General features: G+C 37.0%; 1 protein-coding gene and 1 long non-coding RNA gene across 3 annotated transcripts in view; one reads left to right on the top strand and one right to left on the bottom strand.

The window, feature by feature from the left end:
- Positions 1-19037, top strand: part of 5-HT7 (5-hydroxytryptamine receptor 7) — a 53742-nt gene that overhangs the window by 10202 nt on the left and 24503 nt on the right. The window contains exon 2 of one of the 2 annotated variants that reach the window (XM_068297572.1): positions 6591-6622. The exons of the other annotated variant lie outside the window; for it this stretch is intronic. The gene's annotated coding sequence lies outside the window, so the exon portion shown is untranslated. The remainder of the gene's footprint in view (positions 1-6590; positions 6623-19037) is intronic. 2 annotated transcript variants of the gene reach the window in all.
- On the bottom strand, positions 1274-18759 carry LOC137582851 (uncharacterized). Its single transcript, XR_011033332.1, has 3 exons — positions 18742-18759; positions 18519-18660; positions 1274-1840 (listed from the first exon to the last, which is right to left on the bottom strand). It is a non-coding gene; the product is annotated as an uncharacterized lncRNA (long non-coding RNA).

Genomic DNA, 19037 nt, shown 5'->3' with positions numbered 1-19037 from the left:
TTTTAAAACATTTTTTAGTTTATTAATATTAAAGGAGCATTTAACTGCACTCAGCACCGCCCACTCACTCATCAAGCGAAGGACACTGCCTGCCGTCTCCTCCTAAATCTGCAGAAGCTCGTAAATCTCATGTTGAATTTAGTTTCCGATTTACATTCGCGAGAGTTGTCAGGGTTTTGTGGTACATAATTCATGCAGCTCGACATTTTGACCTCCCCTCCAGCAATTCTCTTCTTATTTTCACTAGGCAATAAATTACGGCGTTTTTTCGGCACCATTTGTCCTCGACCTTGTTAAATGCGTTTCGGTGGCATCGATTTGGTTTTGCTTGTAGGCTGCAATTAAGCCATGGAATCTATTTATAAAAGAGAAAGAAATTATAATAGTAATAATAATGGTAGAACTCTATCACGCAACTTGCATGTTGAAAGTTGGTCTTGTTCCCTCAACCAACAAATCAACGAGCCAAAACGAGTTAGCGATCAAGCAACTTACCAACCTTGCTGCTTGAACTTCACATTCCTTGGCGGCCGCTGACTGAAACTGGGGTGTCGTTGCATTTTAATGGTTTTTATTGATTTTCAGCATTGTTGAACCAACCAACCAACTCAGCCAACCAACCAAACGACATTGTCCCTCGCACGGGGGTGGACTGGGTGAAGAGACTCATATGCTAACTGCCTGCCCTGCTCATGCTCCTGCCTCTGGCTCTGCCTCTGCCCTTGCATACCTGCTTGTGGGTCTGAGCTCGTTATGAGCATTCATCGTAGAAATTGGCGCGTGCCAACAAATGTTTCTAAAAACCCACTGGCATGGCATCCACCTGACATTTCACTAGTGCCTTGATGTCCTTGTTCTTTAGAAAACATTCGCACATTCACTATTTTTTATTTTTTGCTTTTGCTGCCGTTCTTTTCTTTTCTCTGTCACTCTGCCCTTAATATGCTTTGAACAACCAATTATGTATTTAAGTTTATTATTCATGAAATTTATTTATTTTTAAATTGTTTAATTATAGCTTTCACCATGATATAGTAGTTGGAATTTTAAAGTTTAAAGTTTCAAACTTAATTCATTTTTAATGTTATGAGGTTTTCATTAACTAATAATAAATTGTGAATAGAAACTTTCAACAATTTCTGACAAAGTTTGATTCGAAAATAATTGTATGTAAATTCACTCTGTAAATATTGATTAAAATTCTACAAAGAAAATACTATCTAGGCAAGTCAAACGAATTGCAAGTAAGAAACTTTGCATAAGATAAGCACCTGAATCGATTCCTATTGTTGTTTAACTCTCATAAGTTTGTTTAAACACTAAGTAGACTGTAAGTAGTTACCAGAAGGCAATCATATACTCTTTACAGGATAAAACACCACTCGTATATTCTTCTCAATTCACTTTCGCTTTTGATGGGTCTCCCCGATTCTGTACTCCAGCGTTGGCTAGTATGAGTATTGGCTGCTTGCTGGTGGTGCCTTTGGGTTCCGGTGTGCACGCCTTGCTTATCAGCGCATTTTCAGTTCTTCCTTGATGTTGCTCCCGCATCCTGCCCCCTTTTACACAAATGGGTGGTAACCTGTCCTGGCATCCAGGAGGTAGTTCGTTGTTGGTTGTCTGCCTGTTTTGCATGTCATGCGCTTGTTTGTTTCTTGTGCTTATTTTTTTTCTTTTTTTTTTTACTTGTGCTTCCTTCCGTTTTCAATTTCTTCTACATGTTCACTGTGTATAATGCACTTTCCTCCTTCTCTTTCTGTTTTATTTCGCTTTTTTTTGTTTTGCATATTTTTTTGAGCATGTCCCCGTTGTGACATTTTTTGCTCGCTTGGTCCTGTCCCTGGAGAAGAAAGTAGAATATGCAGTCTGTGTGAAAGGAAAGTTTTCATTTTTGTGCCCCATTTGTGTGCCAAGAATTTTGTTTTAGTTAACCATTTGCCTTATGACCTCTTTAGAACATTCTTTTTTGCTCAAACGAGTTCCATACATTGACGAGTAAATATGGTTTAGCTGCATTTATCAAATTGAAAAGAGAGAGAGAGAGAGACAGATAAGAGACACTAAATGCCTCGCTTTGTTTAAGATTTATTTGTGGTCAGCGTTTAATTGAAATCTAATTTAATTTATGACCAAAACCCACATGGACATATGAAAAGACAAAACTAATACAAATATTTGCCCCCAAACCATCAACATGTGTTTGCTTTAATTGGAAATGCCATGCCGAAGGCATCCAAAGTCAACATTCAGCTTGCTCAAGTCATGCCAAGTCAGAAGCGAACCGGTCGAGCGGCAGTAATACATAATAATTTGAGTTATGTATACATTAAATACAATAATTTATTGATTTTCTATATGAAATGGTTTCGGCAACAACAATACACACTATAAACACACACACACATACATATGTACATATGCATGTATAGAATGTTTCGTGAAAGAAGCAAAGGGATGGTAAAGAAAGAGGGAACGATAACTTCCGTTTTGTTTGCCCTGCCTGCTCAGATGTCAATAAAAATATGTGTATGTCTGCCGATCCAAATGGACGTGGCGAGACAACTAACTACATGCATAATAATCGGATATTGAAGTATAGATATATGAATATACACACATATGTATGTATGTGTATACATATGCGTGACTGATGATAAATTTGTGATTTGAATAAAATTAGTTAGTTGTTTGTGGATTAAAGCCAACTTCAAAAATGAAGCATTCATGATATTTTAAGCTATATGATTCTTGCCAAGAAAATGTTAAGTAAATACTTATATTATATATTCTATATAAATGTGTACATCTTAGGGGCCACTACTGAGTGATTGACATAACCACAGGCGGTAAATTGAAGTCAGAGACAGAAGCATAAGCTTTAGTATTTTGGGTCAGAGTCATCTTCCCTCCTATGTCGCCTTAATGGCCCATAGACAATTATAATGCTACTAAATCGTGCCGGCTGACATGAAGAGGGAGTCCCACAAAGACTGTGGGAGTTAACAGAACGAAAAGGCAGGATAAACTAACATGACCCCAATGTCTTATACACAAATGGCCTGTCTTCAACTTACCGAATGACCACAGACATCCTTCTTCCTTTGCGTTTCGGTTTGTTTGCTTGCTTCTGATATCGTGTTGATGGCTTGCATATTATTCAATTAAAATCGCACTATTATTTTACATATACGAACAACTGTCAGTGGCACGCACGCAATCAATGTCAACATGTACACACACTAGCAAACATACACGCACAAAACAAACCATCACACTACCATCCTGATGGCAAGGAAATGAAGGGCTATGTATTTTGCTTGGGTTCTTGGAAACGAGCACGTTAATAGAAGTGAGTAAGATTCGCATAAATGTCAGCTACAACATTTCATAGCCCCAAGTTAAAACTAAGACTTGGTACACATATGACCAAAGCATCTGTGTGTGCGCGCATGTGTTTGTGAGTGTGAGTTTAGGTTTAGACGACGACAGCTAAACCAGTTCACTCTTTATTCTATGCGTGCGCCAAGATGTATGCTAAGAAAAAAACGTTGTCAGGCTGTGGCTGCGGTTTTAGTTGTTTCTACAGTTGTAATTGCTTTATAACGAAATGAACTTACCAACACCCAATAACAATGATTCGTTTTAAGCTAAAGCTATAGTTTGAATGTCAAAATGTTATTTTTGCTCCAAAAAAAGAAACTTGAGAAAAAAATGTACGCTTCCTCTGCTTATCATATTACATAGATTTTTTCAATTTAGTTTCACATTTTCCAGTCTATTGAACATAGTAATAACCAGCTAAGATCAATTTCAAATTGATTTTCTCTAGGATTCAAAATGAATCTAAGAAAATCTAATGCATTCCCTATAGAGTTTACTGTATATGTTTGCGTTGAGGATTTCAAGCATCTAGAGAAAACAGCAACAGCAAGAACTAAAATGAGGACTTTGTATGTAGTTTGTGTTGTAGTAGTTGCTACCTCATCTGGTAGCATTTTTTTAAGACCACGACCTCGCACAGACTAGTGGGCAAAGTTTGTCTATGTGCCACAAAAAGTTAGCCCCCCCTCCGCCCCAAAAAATAAAAGAAGCAAAACTGGGAGCAACCCCATTGAACTTTTGCATAAGATGAGCATACTACTGCTGCTGCTGCTGCTGCTGCTGCTGCTGGCGTTAAGTGGCGCCCAGCCAAGACGCAGCATCAGCAGTTGCCTGCCTAGTTGCCTGCTGGGACCCTTTAGATAGCAAGCGAGAGAGGGAGGGCGATATAGAGAGGGGGCAAGAGGGCGCAAGAGATACTAGAAATGAGAAAGAGAGTAGAGTGTAGGCACCACCCTATTTTGCCTTATTTTTACGGCTATCGTTTCAATTTTTATGGCTTAAGTTGTTGTAAATTTTGTTAGAAATAAAGTTTTCCCTCTTTCTTGCAACGGCACAACGCAGACAGTTACGAGTCGAGCTTCAATGCTCTTTGCCGTGTTCTTCACGTAATCGATATTTTGTGGCTGTCCACCAACTGTGGCCCACCTCAAGCTGCGTGTCTGACTGCTGTTCTATTAGCCGTCAGGCGGAAAATTTAATACTGTTTATTTACACAATTTTCCAGTTACCAAAGCGGCTGATGCTCTCGGGGCTCTTCTCTTGTTGGCTTTTAAGGTTACGTAATGTTTGCATCAATACTGTTTTTGTTTCTGTTTCTTTTTTTGTTTTGAATTGCTCTATAGTTTGACGGGTCTTTGCCATACTCATACCCTCTTTCGAACCCAATTCCATCCGGCAATTTTCAATGCGGTTACTAAAAACCACAGGGCACACATTAAAAGTTGTAGGACCGAATACGATACACTACACTCAGCCATTAACATTCACACTTGTTGTGGATGGTGTGAATAATACGGTTTAACAGTACATTTACTAAAGAATTTATGTGTTTATAAAGAGTGAAGTAGATACTCACACACACACACACACACACACACGTACGGGATATGCATACAAATGTGTGTGTGTGTTCGAGCACTTCACAAAAGGCGTAGCAAGCGATTAGGCGCCACGTAGATTATTCATTTTACTTATACAAAGACAAAACGTGTAAATTTTCTTTCGCCTTTTACTTGGAATGTTGTTAACCCGTGTTAATTTTTTTTTTACATAGAATAGAAGACCATTTTTTTATTAGGGAAAGTTCATTTTAAAAAACTTGGAATTTACATATATATTTACCTACTTCTTCTCTTAAATTAATTGTGGAAAAGATTAGATTAGATTTATTACTGAAATAACAAATTTTCAAGAAAAACAAACAAAAGATTTAAATAAGAACGAGTTTTTCCCTTAAAAAACAAATAAATTGAAAAATTTATCCAATAATTTTAACTTTTTATCATTTAGTTTGGATGATTTTGATCTAAAGTGGACGCACTCTTAGTTATTTTTGAATTGCCATTAGTTTTCAATGAAATGGAAGAACATTTTTTGAAAATAAATTTGCATACAAATCCATCGCTTCACTTTTATCCACCATTGGTTCTCAATGGGTTAAGGGTGGTCTTCCATCATGGCGTGCCAGCTTACCTGGTTTCTCTACACGCCCGGTATCCCCTTTGTTTTTACCCTCTCCCTTTTGCAAAAAGTGTATTGAGCTTTCATTTATTTATTATCGCCTTTCGTTTATTCAAGCGATTTTGTCTGCCAGTCGATGCATAAATAAAATAAGAGCTTTCAACAGGAGGGCGGAGCTCTTTCCCAGAATTACCCACTTTTACATTGCAAAACTAAAGCCATATACGTAATTGCAAGTCGTGAGTAGGTATTCTGTCATTATATTTAAGCAGACTCATAGGTAAACCAAATGAAAATGTCGAGTTGAGCAAATTAGTTTGTCTATAGTTAATCATTGGACAGGACAGAGGTAAATGTAGAACTATTTACATGCAAAGATATTTATTTTCATCATCCCATCCCATGTCGTTGACTGCTGCTGTCAGCCAAAGTACTTTAGCAGACAGAAGACCACACACACACAGCTACACACACATAAAAGAAACGACAGGAATATTGAGAGGGAGAGACCACACACAAACATCACACTTTGACCCATTTCGTTGCCTAAGATACTCGACTCTTAGTGCTTTGGCCTGGCGCTAATCTTTTTTATGTGCCAAGTCCACATTGAGTTGTCCGAGATTCAATATGAGAGATATTTTTGAGTGTGGCATGTATGGCGTTGGGTGGGGAGGGGAGGGAAATGCCGGAGGCAGACGGTGGCGGCACTTCAATTTTATTTAACAATTCAGTTGTCAGTTGGGTCTGAGTGGCACTTCGTGCTGGGTTTTATTAAGTTCATCAAATGTGTGACAGCATTCAGCATATGTATGTAGAATATTTGAGTTTATTTGTTTGATAGTTGCCATAGACGCAAAGTGGCTTATAACCAGCTGCTGCTGCTGCAGGGCAATGATAAGATCCAAAAAAAAAAAGGCATTTTCCTGATTGATAGACATAAACTCCAATATAAATTTTTTAAAATTTCAAATACCTCCTGATTGAATAACTAACTAAGCCTCTTTTTCGTTTTCCACAATTTGCAGTTACTTCTTGTTATGCGTAAACCTTACACGAGGTAAGTCCATGAATTTTAGACACACATGATTTAAGAAGATATTTCTGCTACTGAACAAATTGAACGCATCTTGAAGTGAAACACATGAAAAATTTGACTCTAGATTAGGCTATAAAAATGCGCATTAAGCTGTCTGGAAGAGATAACTTCATATGAATTTATTGACATTTCTGTTTTTTTTATTTTTCCTCTTGCTTTTGTGGCTGCTCCAGTGGTCAGTGGCAATATTTTGGAAGGACGCCCACTTGTTTGACCAAATTTCTTTTTCATTCGCATTGTTGTTCTTGCAAGCAGTCAGCCATGAAAAGGCCAACATCCGTTGCGGCTAATGTGCCGTCGTTTGTGAAAAAAGAAAAGAAAATGAAAGATTCTAAGGAGCATACAAAGGCTGAACAAAGGGAAAACCTTTGTGTGAATGCGGCGAAAGAGAAATACATAAATAAATGAGCTACGCGACTGCGATATTGGTTCGTTTTCTTGTTTGTTTGAAACAGAACTAAAAATAAGGGAAGATAAATTGAAATTGGCATGGAAATATAATGCAAATAACATTCTCACTAATTGAGCAGATTTGATTGAATTTTAAATATTTCACTTCTATTCGTCACACTGAAATCTCATGTTTGTTCAGTTTGAATTTAAAACATAGCAAAAAGGACATCACTTAAATCTGCGGTTCTGCTTCCATAAATTTGTTTATTCATTTGTTGTGCTCGACTCGCTCTGGTGCCGGTTGTCGTTGCTTTTTCTGTTACCGTGGCCATTACCTTTGCTTTGCTGCGGTTGGACGACGTTTTTTGGTCAATTATTCAGACCGAAGAGCTTGTGGTTTTTGCACACAAAAGGCAGAGGGCAACACAGAGAGAACGGACCAAGAGCAGGCGAAGCGGCAAACTACAGCATTTAAATGGCTTACATGTATGTGCATAAAGCTTTATGTATATAAATACATACATACATATATACATATGTAGGACGGGAGGAGAGACAGACGTGTGATGTGCTTGAAAATTGCATAAACTTGGTAAAATGTGTAAAAAGTGTTGCTCGCTTTTGTGTGACAGCAGAAACAACTACCACAACAACAGGAACCTTCCATCAACAGGTTCTGCGATAGGTAGACTAGAAGGTACGGTATGATAGTTAAGGCAACGGTGCGAGTCCAGTTCATTATGTGGCCAGGATTGTTTACACAAGCACTCACAATCTGGCATACAGTCCTGGCCGTACAGTCCTTTCTCCTGCGGGCTGTTTGCAAAGGTGTCAGTCATTCGGTTGGTCACTCGACTGCAGCCCTTAAGCATTAGACAAGCTGTTGGCATCCTGTGACCGCATCCTGTCGCCGGCAGGCTGAATCACTGAATGACTGACGCATTTTACAGCCTACTTATGTGCTTGACCATTGTTTGCTTCCCTTTCAGAAGAGCATTCATATGACTTCCCATGTTCCTAGCGCCACAGACAAGGCATTTTGACGCCATGACCAACTCCATAATCCTGCCTGACTAACGAAGCATAAAGTAAGCGCTAGCCTAATGCTTCACTCTCCTTTTATGTGTCCCTGTGTGTCTCTGTCCCTGTGTGTGGTCGAAGGTCACAAGAAATCAAGCGTAATGAAGCCCAACCAGGCAACTGGAGTCCAGCACTGCAAAAATAGCAAAAATCGACCCCTAGTTTCCATTCTCTCCCTTTCATTCTTGTTAAGTGTGGGGAAACTCATTCAAAATTCATTGAAATGATAATAGATAAGCTGCTTGAGGCTAAACCGCTTAACCACTTAAAGTATTTTGATTTGCTTGATTTGAAGGTGAGTAGTCCCCCCCTAACCAAAATATTAACGTTATCGACATTAGACGCATTTTCATTCAATTTATAATTCAATGAATACTCAAAATACTTTTACAAAGCCTCTTTCAGTTGGCTGACCTAATAGAATGTTCAAAATATTTCTTATTAAATAGAGAAATGTGTTATATTAATGTTTTAGTTGTTGCAGTTCGTCAAATGGAAAAAGTTCTCGAGACTTACTTTATGCTATCATTATTCGAACCTTACAACTTTTTAAGAAACACAGAATATCAAACTTCAAACTTGTCTCATATAACATACATCATATATCTCTTATCGAGGAACCTTTTAGCTTTTTGTATTGCAAAACATCTGGCCAAAAGGCAACTCTCTATTTCATTTTAGTTGCCAGACTTGACTTTGTACCCATTACCACAATAATGGCTAAAAGTGTTTACTTTTACTTAACATAAATTACATATGTGTGTGGCCATTAAATAAACTACTCCAGCCATAAGCAAGGGCAAGGCATTTATATTAATAACAACAACAAAGAGGAAAACATGGCTAATTGCCATAACAGAAATAACAAAAATGAAATTTTCAACTTTTGTCCAGCTGATACAGTTCACTGAAGTTTAAATAAGCAGAGGAAAAATCAAAGGCAGCGACTGAAAATGGCTGCAGGAAATGATTTGACGTGAGGTTTTTTTGTTTGTTTTCTGGTTTCTGATATTTGCCCTTTTGCTGTCCACAGAAACAATAACAACAACAACAACAACAACATGAAAAGCAATAACAATAATAACAATAACAACATAAATTTTACAACATATACTAAAAGAGTTCTTGCTGTTGTTGTTGTTGTTGTCGTTGTCGTTGCTGATGTTTTGCTTCCCCTTTAACAACAACAGCATTGAAATTGACTTCATTATTATATTATAGCTTTTAGTCGTCTTTTGCCTGGCCTTTGCCTTTGGGGTTCTCTCTATATATTATATAGACTTCTTTTTTTTTGTTGTCTTTTCTTCCTTTTATCAAATCTCACAGTGTGGTGCTTGTGGCACGTTTTAAACGCGTCCTTCAGACCATCTTCCATCTCTCCTGTCGGTCCATGCATTCTTTATCCTTTTTGCTTCTGCTTATTAAAACCAAGCTTCAGGCTGATAAAAACGTCGATATGTTTCTGTTCTTACAGTTTTCCAGTATCTCTTCTTCTTTTTCTATGCAAGCTCGAGGCAAAACTGAGATAATGCATTACAAAACACACATGACTTTGTCTTAAGAGTGCTGAGATATACAAAAAAGTAAGAGGGCAAAAATTTCAGCAAAGTTTAAGACTTGACAAAAAGATAGACAATCAGTTTTAAATGTAAATATTCCTCTCTTGCTGGATCCACAAAGGTTAGAGAGAAAAGTTAAGAAGTTTGAAGAGATTTTTAAGTGACTAATAAATTAAAAGAAAGGGTAGATAATGATTGAGTCTGGGATTGTAGTATTTAGTTTCAATCAAATCGTTTCATTGATGATAACGTAAACAAGAACCTACTTCCTCCTTGATTTTCTAAACATTTTTTCACACCATTTACACACACAAACACACAAACACCCACACACTTTGAATACATTGAAACTTGTTTTTTTGGGTCACTTTCAGAGCTTTGAACAGTTCTTTTTGGTTTTTGGTTCAAGTGGTTTTAACACACACTTGAAATAACTTCACTCAGTGCGCTATCAATGCGATTAAAAAACAATTACACTTGTGACATTAATGGCACAACAATACCAACAACAAGAGACGAACCAATAAAATATTTGTTTGTATTTTGTTCAGCGAAACAAAGGCCTAAAAAAATGAAAACGAAATCAAAAGGGACTGACGTATTGTTTTTGCTTGCTGACTTTTTTTACCCTTGCGAGTTTATCGTTGAATTGAGTTGGGGATGGTTTGAAAGTTTGCATATTGCAAATTTGTTTAGAATTTGTTTTTGTGTGACTAACGTCAAATTTTCATGGCTCTGGCAAAATCCAATATAACATTTAATTGACAAAAAACTAAAAGGAAACAGGAAAACTGCCAAACAATCGGTTACCTTTTTTGCGAAGGGTATAAAACATAAAAATGCTTCATTTATTTTTTGTTTTATTTTTGTTTTTTTTTTTTGGTTTGAGATTCTTCTGTTTGTGGCATCTGCAAAAATTTTCATTTGTTTACACGTAGCATGGCTGCTGCTGGCCGCCGGATAACCACATCAAAAATAAACAAGAAATTGAAAATTGATTTTCCAAAAATCAAAATAAACAAATTGCGTGACTCGCGTATTTATTTTAGCTTTCAGTTCTTGTGTTTTTTTTTGGCATTAGAAGTTTTTTACCTGGTTTTTTTATTTTGTTTTTGTTGTTAATATTGCATTAAAGTCAATGCCTTTAAAATTAATTGCTAAGAAACAAACTCACAGGTTTATAATAAGTATATACGAAAATATTTATGTACATATATTTGTGTACTTGTATTGTATGTATGTATATGCAGGGTATACCGAGCCTAATGGCCCAGGCCAATGGGTGTAGCCAACATCTTGTGGCATTATTAACATGATTGCCATGAAGCCCACCCGCTGTCAACAACAGGAGCCATAAGCAAAAGGGAAAAAGCTTATCAATGAATCACCAAAGCATGTGATTGATGATTTGATGTGATGAGTTGAGTTGAGTTAAGTTCAGTTCAGTTCAGTTGAGTGTGGTATATGTGGGTTTGTGTGTCTTTTTCTGAGTGAATGCCACACACCAAATGTGGCTTCATTGACAGGGATTAGGCTTATACGCAGAACCAGAGAGTAAATACAACGACGATTGCTTGACAGCTTCCATAAGCGTATACATACATACATACATAGATCCTTGTTAGCATGTGCGTGGGTGTGTGTGTGTAGGTTTAAGACAGATTAAAACTGAAAAGCTTGCCCAAAGTTTACAACCCACTTTTGTTACGCAGAGCCTACACTTTCTCGCGAATAAGATGGACTTTATTATCCTGTTTGCCAGAAGCGAGCACAAAAATGAAAAGCAAAATACATAAATGTTATTTAATATCCCACAACTAATTAATTTACATTTAGATAATCTGATAGGATTTTCTATTCAATTACACTGACCTTTGCTTTGATTCATACATTTGGACGGCTTTCAATGAGATTTACCGATTTCTAGACATCATCTCTAGAACAACATTGGCAAAACATAAGTTTTCGGATGGAGATATCGGGATAGAAGTTTTGAGGACACTTTTAACCAATTTCGTTTTACTGTCATCCACAAGGACATTTGTTGAATTGAGAGACTGTACACGAGCTCTGGCAGCCATTGCCCTTTCCTCGATAACCTGACGCATACGATGGGTGAGACGTGGTGCTGTATACAATTCCGTAATGGGTCTGGGGGGATGTTGCTTCATCATACGTTGCTTCTCACGACGAATTCTTTTGCGTTCTGCCCTCAGAGCGGCCAATTCAGCTTCTTTTTGTTTGCGCTGATTCTCGAGTTCCTGCTGAATTGGAGTCTTTTCCATTTGAGCGAAATAAAACGCCCACTTGGCTCGCAATAGTTCAATATATTCTTCATTAAAATCTCTCCTTAATTGATCTTCACGATTACCTTCTTGCGAATTTCCATCGTGATTTGGCGTACTCGATTTGACGGAATCACTAATTAGCTTTTTGCGGCGATTTTCTCGATCCAGATCTTTCATAATACCATTGTAATTATGATTTATGAGTGATAAATACGATTGAGCGTCTTGCTCATCTGCCTGTTTATTAATTGACAATATCAAAGCATTATACTTTTTTTTCTCCTTTCCAAAAAGCTTCAAGAGTTCAAGATCATCTTCGCCTGTCGGCTCGATTTCCTTTACTAACAATTGGTTAAGTCGACGTACGTTAGTAGCCAAGTTTTCATCAATTATGGTTATTTCTCTGTGTGCGTCTTCCTTAAATGCTGATTCATCGTGACTGCCCACGTTCGATAACTCCTGATCAACCTCACTGTGATCGCCCATTGATTTGAGTGTGTGCTCTGAATGTTTAGGTCCAATCGGTCCTTTAGTTACCAAACTTCGCAGTGATCTTCTTTGACTTTTTTGGCGATTAATTAGAATGGATGTTTGTGACTGCACTATGCTAACTGATTGACTAGATCCTTGATCTGACCATGTTTCTGGATTGGCTTCCATAAGAATAATGACCCCAAACGTTTCATTGTTTAAAGGAGTGGAACTCTGTTTAATTGATGACGGATAATTCATATTTATTGATCTACAATGTAAAGTGATAAACTTTATGGGTTTCAGTGCCTAAATTCATTCGATTATTTTATAATTACCAGATTTGTGATAATAATCGAGAAACGTTTTGCTAAATGGCTTGACTTGGATCAATTGTTATGGGATTAACACAATTTCTTTTCTTTCGATATTTAAAATGTTAATTTAGTTAAGTAAAAAATTTCAATTGACTTATATATCAAATGCCAAATCAATTACATGTATAAAAGAGTATTCCTAAGTGATTCTTATAAATTATTTTTAGCTAGTCATCAGCATCGTCATCGGGAGAACTGGAGCTTCTGGAGTTCTCCGTCATTTGTTTCTCGAGCGGCATGCTTCGAACGTTACCCACACATTTCCTTCTGCCAACAACATGGCACACATCTCTTTGTGCTATCCTCGGCATAGACCAAATGTTTACACATACGCGCGATTTTCTTTTAACAATTCATCAAATGCGCTTAGAGCGGCAGCGAAAGAAAGAAAAAAACACGTACAACGAAAGCAAACAAAAAAGAAAACTTTGACACTCGACGTGTGTGTGTTTGAGAGCGTTGGCATTGGGTTTTGGTATAGACTGGTTAGAGGTGTGCCAAAAGTTTTTTCGACTGGTCCTCCTTTTCACACGCCCCCTACACGACAGCCATATCAATCATCGCCAAAGTGCGTGCCCGTTAGACACCTTTCTCTCATGTACAATTGTGTTGTGTTTTTGTGTATGTGTGCGTGTAGGTGGCTTTAAAATATTTATTTTATTTTTCACCTGGTCGGGGCCATGTTGAAGGCTAAATACAATAACTCAAAGTGATTTAGCAGGCAAAGAAAACGGCATTATTTGCATTTCTTTCCTCCTCCCTCTCTCTCTCTCTCTCTATGTTATTCTTAGTTATACACACACATTCTCGATTTGTAGATTGGTAGGGTACATTATTTATTTGTTTTTTGCGCAATTTATTTTGTGCAAAATTTTGCAGACAGTTGAGTTTGAGTTTGAGGTCGGACAATGTTTAACAAACGAAATGGCAATTAGACTTTGACTTCTTTCTGGATATATATCAAAGTATAATGAATGGATTTCAAAATATACAGCAATATGCTTAATTGAGCAAAGAAAGCTATAGATGATTATCTATAGAAATTGATTTATTTTGGAATTCCAATTTGTTTATATATAGAGCATTGAAAATTCTTATTCACAGCTGCAAAACTTGCAAATCCTTCTAAAATTTCCCAGTTAAATTTTGTTTATTAAATGGAAAAGAAGACCCTTTAAAAATACAAATTAACATATTAAAACTCTAGACTAATAAATATTCAATATAAATGGCATAAAATCAGAATTAAAGAACGCAAAAAATTAGTGTACCAAATATTTTGACGCCACTGTACATACTTTTTGAAATTAAATTGAATTATTTTTAATTTAATAGCTTTACAGCTTTCAAATTTATTAACCATACACAAATAATCGTATAAGCCTTTCATATAATTGACATTACGTATACGTAGTGTCTGCCAACAGACCACAGCTTATGCAAGCGTGTGTATGTAGATAGATATTGTCTTTTCATTTAATTAGTGTAAACAATTTTTGTATAATAAGTGGATTTAAATTTATTATCCTTTAAATGCATTTTTGGCAAATGCTAACTAAACGAGCCAATCCTGTAGATACACGTATGTATGTATTTGTGTATTTGTGTGTGCTTTTATTCGATTTTGATTTATGCAAATTAATTAAATGAACACCTGTGGCCATGTAGCATTTAGTTTAGATGTGGCTTGTAATTCTATGAGAAATGCCTTGGTATTTACTATGAAAATGTCCTTGGGGTAGTTTAAATCAGACTAAATGACTTCGTGATCGGGTCTCATTTCCAACTGTAGTTAATTGCAACTCAAAAGCCATGAGACGCTGATTTATTTCAAGTGTCAATGAAGTCGACGACAAAGTCCATAAATTTTTGTTGGTCTAAGTTTGCGTGGCAATGGAGCATATTGTGCTGACCCAGTAGGAGCCGCGGGCGATAAGCTACTCCCTTACCTCATTTTTCTTCTGGGGAAATCCTTGTCTCTGGCTTCGTAGGCAACCAAGTATGCGCATGATTTATTTTCATTAAAAACTTCGTTTGCGGCTACTTAAACATTAAATTTTCCCTAGGAGCGAATAACAAAAACAAATATACGTACATCTATGTATACGTATGTATGTATGTATTAAAAAGAAACTTTTCAGCACTTTTCAGCACTTCATAAAGAAAAGTAAAATGGAAAAAAAAAATTCAAAAAGAAATATTAAATTTAATAAGCATATTACAAAGTTTCAAGAAGAAGCGGAGAGTACTGCATCGTTTTTGAGGTTCACAAAAAAAAAAAAAATAGAAAATATAATGCAATCATTAATTTTAAGCTTAGTTCGCAAAGAAAAACCTTGGCTGGCAAAAAAAATATAGCAAGAAAAAAAGCAATTAGGACCCCGTTTGGTCATTATCATTAAGCTTTAAAAATAGCTCGAGTTAGGCTAAACTCGGCTGCTGTTGGTGACATTTTTTTATGCCGATTCCGAATTCATTTATTAGCCTCCTGGTCCCAAGGCAGTTACGTGCGTAAAGTGTTGGCCCACTGAGCTTATTGTCCAAATGGCAGTTTGCCATTACAACATTGGCACGCGATCATTAGTCAAAAAAAAAAAAAAAACCAAACGAACGAAAAAAATAGGAAAAATAAAGACGAATTGCAGTCACATTTACAGAGCCTGACACTCGATGAAAACTAAAATCAAGCAAATGAAATCGCTAACAATGGCCCCTAGGCACTCGAAAGTGCAACGAACGATGAATGGCCATACGTTATATGTTTTCAGTCCAGACAGAGTCAATACCCTGGGTTTTGAAATCAATTTTCAATAAATTTGAAACGTTTTCTAAAGCACACTTTGTATTTTGTCGATCGTTTCGATTTTCTATAGATTTTGCATTTGGGTTTTGAGAAATTTAGACTTAATGGAGGCCCATCAAATTTATGATAAAGCAGGGTAATATTTGACGTGTTGGTCACTTAGTTTTTTGTCACTTTTATGCATTGCTTTAATTGGCTTTTTTTTCTTTTTACTTTAGTTGCGTGTGTTGCCAGGGCGTTGGCAAATTAAAAGTTTCCTTTTCTGCCATTATTTGATTGCCATACCTCAGTGACTTTTATATAAATTAGTTGTTCAGGTTGTAGTTTGCTAATTAGACATAGGAAAGTTTTAGCAAAGTATGTAGGATACATGACAACCTTTTTTTTTTTTTGGCTAAAACTTTTACATGCAAAAGTGGCAAACGAAAAAAGTTGGATTGTCAGGACTGACCATACATACATATGAACGTACATATGTATATGTGCTTTGTTTAGCTTTATATTGTACCTACTATGGATATGTATGTATACTCTCTGGACTGCGACATAATTATTTGCTAGGAATTTGCATTGCGCCCACAATACAATGGCCATAAAAGCCCCTTAACAATTGAGGTACTAGCACGAAAGAAAAAAGAACGGAACGAACTTTTGTGGCAGTTATTTCAACACCTTTATGGTGTTTCCACAACACAGTACACACACACACACACACACAGACACACAAACACTTACAACTGACCACAATGGCCTGGGCAAGGTACTAGCCAATAGACCAGGTCAGAGAATGGGCTGGTAGGTGGTATGAAGTGGTGCCACGGCCTGGCGTGCAAAAACAAACCGCAAATAAACGACTAGGATGACGATGGGGGCGATGAAGCTACGTGGAAATACATTTGCAAACCATAGATAGAAATCTGTAGATAAAGCAAATTGCTGTGCTACAAAATCGTTAACTGTAATTTACCGCATTTCCAATGCGAGCCATTTTTCTTTTACAACTTCTTTTACTATTTCTGCAACATTACTGAGCCGCAGTTATGAATGGAATGGCCCAGAGAGTCCAGAATGTCCGATACACATACATTTGGTTTGAATTTAAGTGTATTTTAAATTGCTGCCACTTTGTATACATACGTATGTACATAAAATTATTGTGCAAAAATTGCCAATTGTAATTGAGGCATTCAATGGTGATTTATGTATACTTATTCTCTGATAAAAAGGAAACTAATTTAAAAAACTAAATGCAATAAAATTACTTTTTGTAGAACGAATTTCCAATTAACGTGGACCTATCACTTCATTTAAAGTCTAAAAATAGGTTGCATTCCAATTAAATCACTCAATTTGCATTGTAACTTGCTTAGAGACCACAATTATGTGAGCTAATTGTTTGATTGATTGCGAAATATTTTCTGACCATTAAGTGCCCTTTCATGGGTAATAACTGGGAGTGATTGTGGTCAGAAATTTATGCTCCAACATTTCATGTCTTTGAAATTGCATTCATAGCTGTCAGAGTTTGACCAATAACCGCATTGGCCTGGCATAACTGTGATTGCCACGGCATGCAGGCTCTGTCCTTAGTTTCGGCCCCCATGGACATGCTGCTGCTCATCCCTTGATTTAACTCGGTCCGCTCGCTACCATTTTAAAGCATAATAAATATTTATTAGCTCTGTTGGTTGGTTGCCAAAAATTAAATTTGTTTTCATTAAGCCAGACAAAGCGTTTAAGGCAACAGGCAAATATATGCTTAAAACATTTTCTTGTTGCCATTTGCCTTATTTTCGTTTTCGTTTTCGTAAGATTTTCTTTTCGGGCTGCCGCGAAAATGTGCTCAAAGTTGGAAGAAAGGGTGTTGCTTTTCGTGTCTCTAGGGTTTGGGATCTTGGGTCCTGGCTGACAGTGTCGTCTTTGTCTCACAAAACATTTCACAGGCTTAATTGTGCGCAAGCCAAGCAGATAAAAAACGTAATGAAAAAGTTTTGGCCTCCCTCTCCTCTTGGCCAACAACAACAAAAACAAAAAAGAAAGCAAAGAAAAAAGGTCAGAGTGAAGGAAAATTCGCGAATGAAGCGCCATGAAAAACGCGTTCCAAAAGAAGGACAACAAAAAAATAAATCGGTAGAAAAACGAGAGTAACAGAATTAAAGTAAATATGCGCCAGGGTTGCAGACAAAGTAGAAACACAAACAAAGCCCTGAAAAAAAATCAGGACTGAGGCAGAGGGAAGCGGGCTTGGCGTTGTCGTCAGTAAACAAAATCACAATTAACTGAAAATGACAAAAAACGAAAGCAACAAAAACGAATAACAAAAAAACCCACCAAATAAAAGCTTGGGGTAAAAGGAGCAGCAATATGACAATGAAGCCGTGGGCGTCAAGGATATGCGCCAGTTAGCTTTAAAGTGTTGCACAAAAAGACAAAGACACGGTGACAGTGATGAGGGAGAGGCCAAAGGAAAGAGGCGCGTGTGCAGGACATAAAATGTTTTAATTGCCGACAACCGACATTTCCCTTTTCGTTTATATTTGTGTTTCTTTTTTTTTTGGCTTCATAAACAAAAGCCTTAAGAGACATTGAAGAATTCATTTGCCAGATGGGCGGCAACCAGATGCAACAACTGAGGCAGAAAGAACCGAAGATTGACAAAGGTGAATCAATGATTGGAAAGGTTGCGGTCCAATCAAAGCAAACAAAAAGGTGTTCAGTGGGTGAGGGGGAGGGCGCAAACTGTAACAAATAAACAGTTCTTTGACATCATTTTTTAATCAAGCATTCTAGTTTAACTCTAGCAAAGCAGATTAATGGATAGAGTAGAGACTTGTTTTGGAAAAAGAAATATAATATGGTTTATAATGTTAATTATTATTCACTTACCCAGTAGCCGAACTCTACGATTAGCTACTGTGTTAATACCATGCCACTGCAACTAAAGAAACCAAAGCTAGTTCAACAATTGATGCACCATTCTCTCTCAGCTGCAGTTGCTTTCAAAAGATTTACAACTCTCAAATAAAATCTGAAAGAAAATAAGCAATGGTGGATATCTGCAGCTAATAAAATAATAATAGTAAAAATAAAATAATAATTATTTACTTACTCATCAATTTGATCCGCCAAAAGAAGCCAGCAACCGAACTGGGCCAAGCAGCCCCGCGCACTGATGCGCCCCCTCAGCAGTAGCTTCTTTTATACCCTCAGCAGCAGCATAGAGCGAGAGCCATTTATCACTCTCTCTCTTTATCACTTGGTCGCTGGGAGTGGGAGTTATCGCCAAATGCATCTCTCTCTCTCTTTTTCTTACTCATGCACTCATGCTCTCTGACACTCACACTCACACAAATGAGAACGTGCATTTGGGTGCAGTAAGAATAAAGCTGAGGTGGTGAGACAGAA

This window comes from Drosophila tropicalis, unplaced genomic scaffold (genome assembly GCF_018151085.1).
Source record: "Drosophila tropicalis isolate 14030-0801.00 unplaced genomic scaffold, ASM1815108v1 contig_859, whole genome shotgun sequence".
Taxonomy (NCBI): Eukaryota; Metazoa; Arthropoda; class Insecta; order Diptera; family Drosophilidae; genus Drosophila; species Drosophila tropicalis.
Note: the sequence above shows the minus strand (reverse complement) of the source record. Positions and strands in the feature narration are given on the sequence as shown.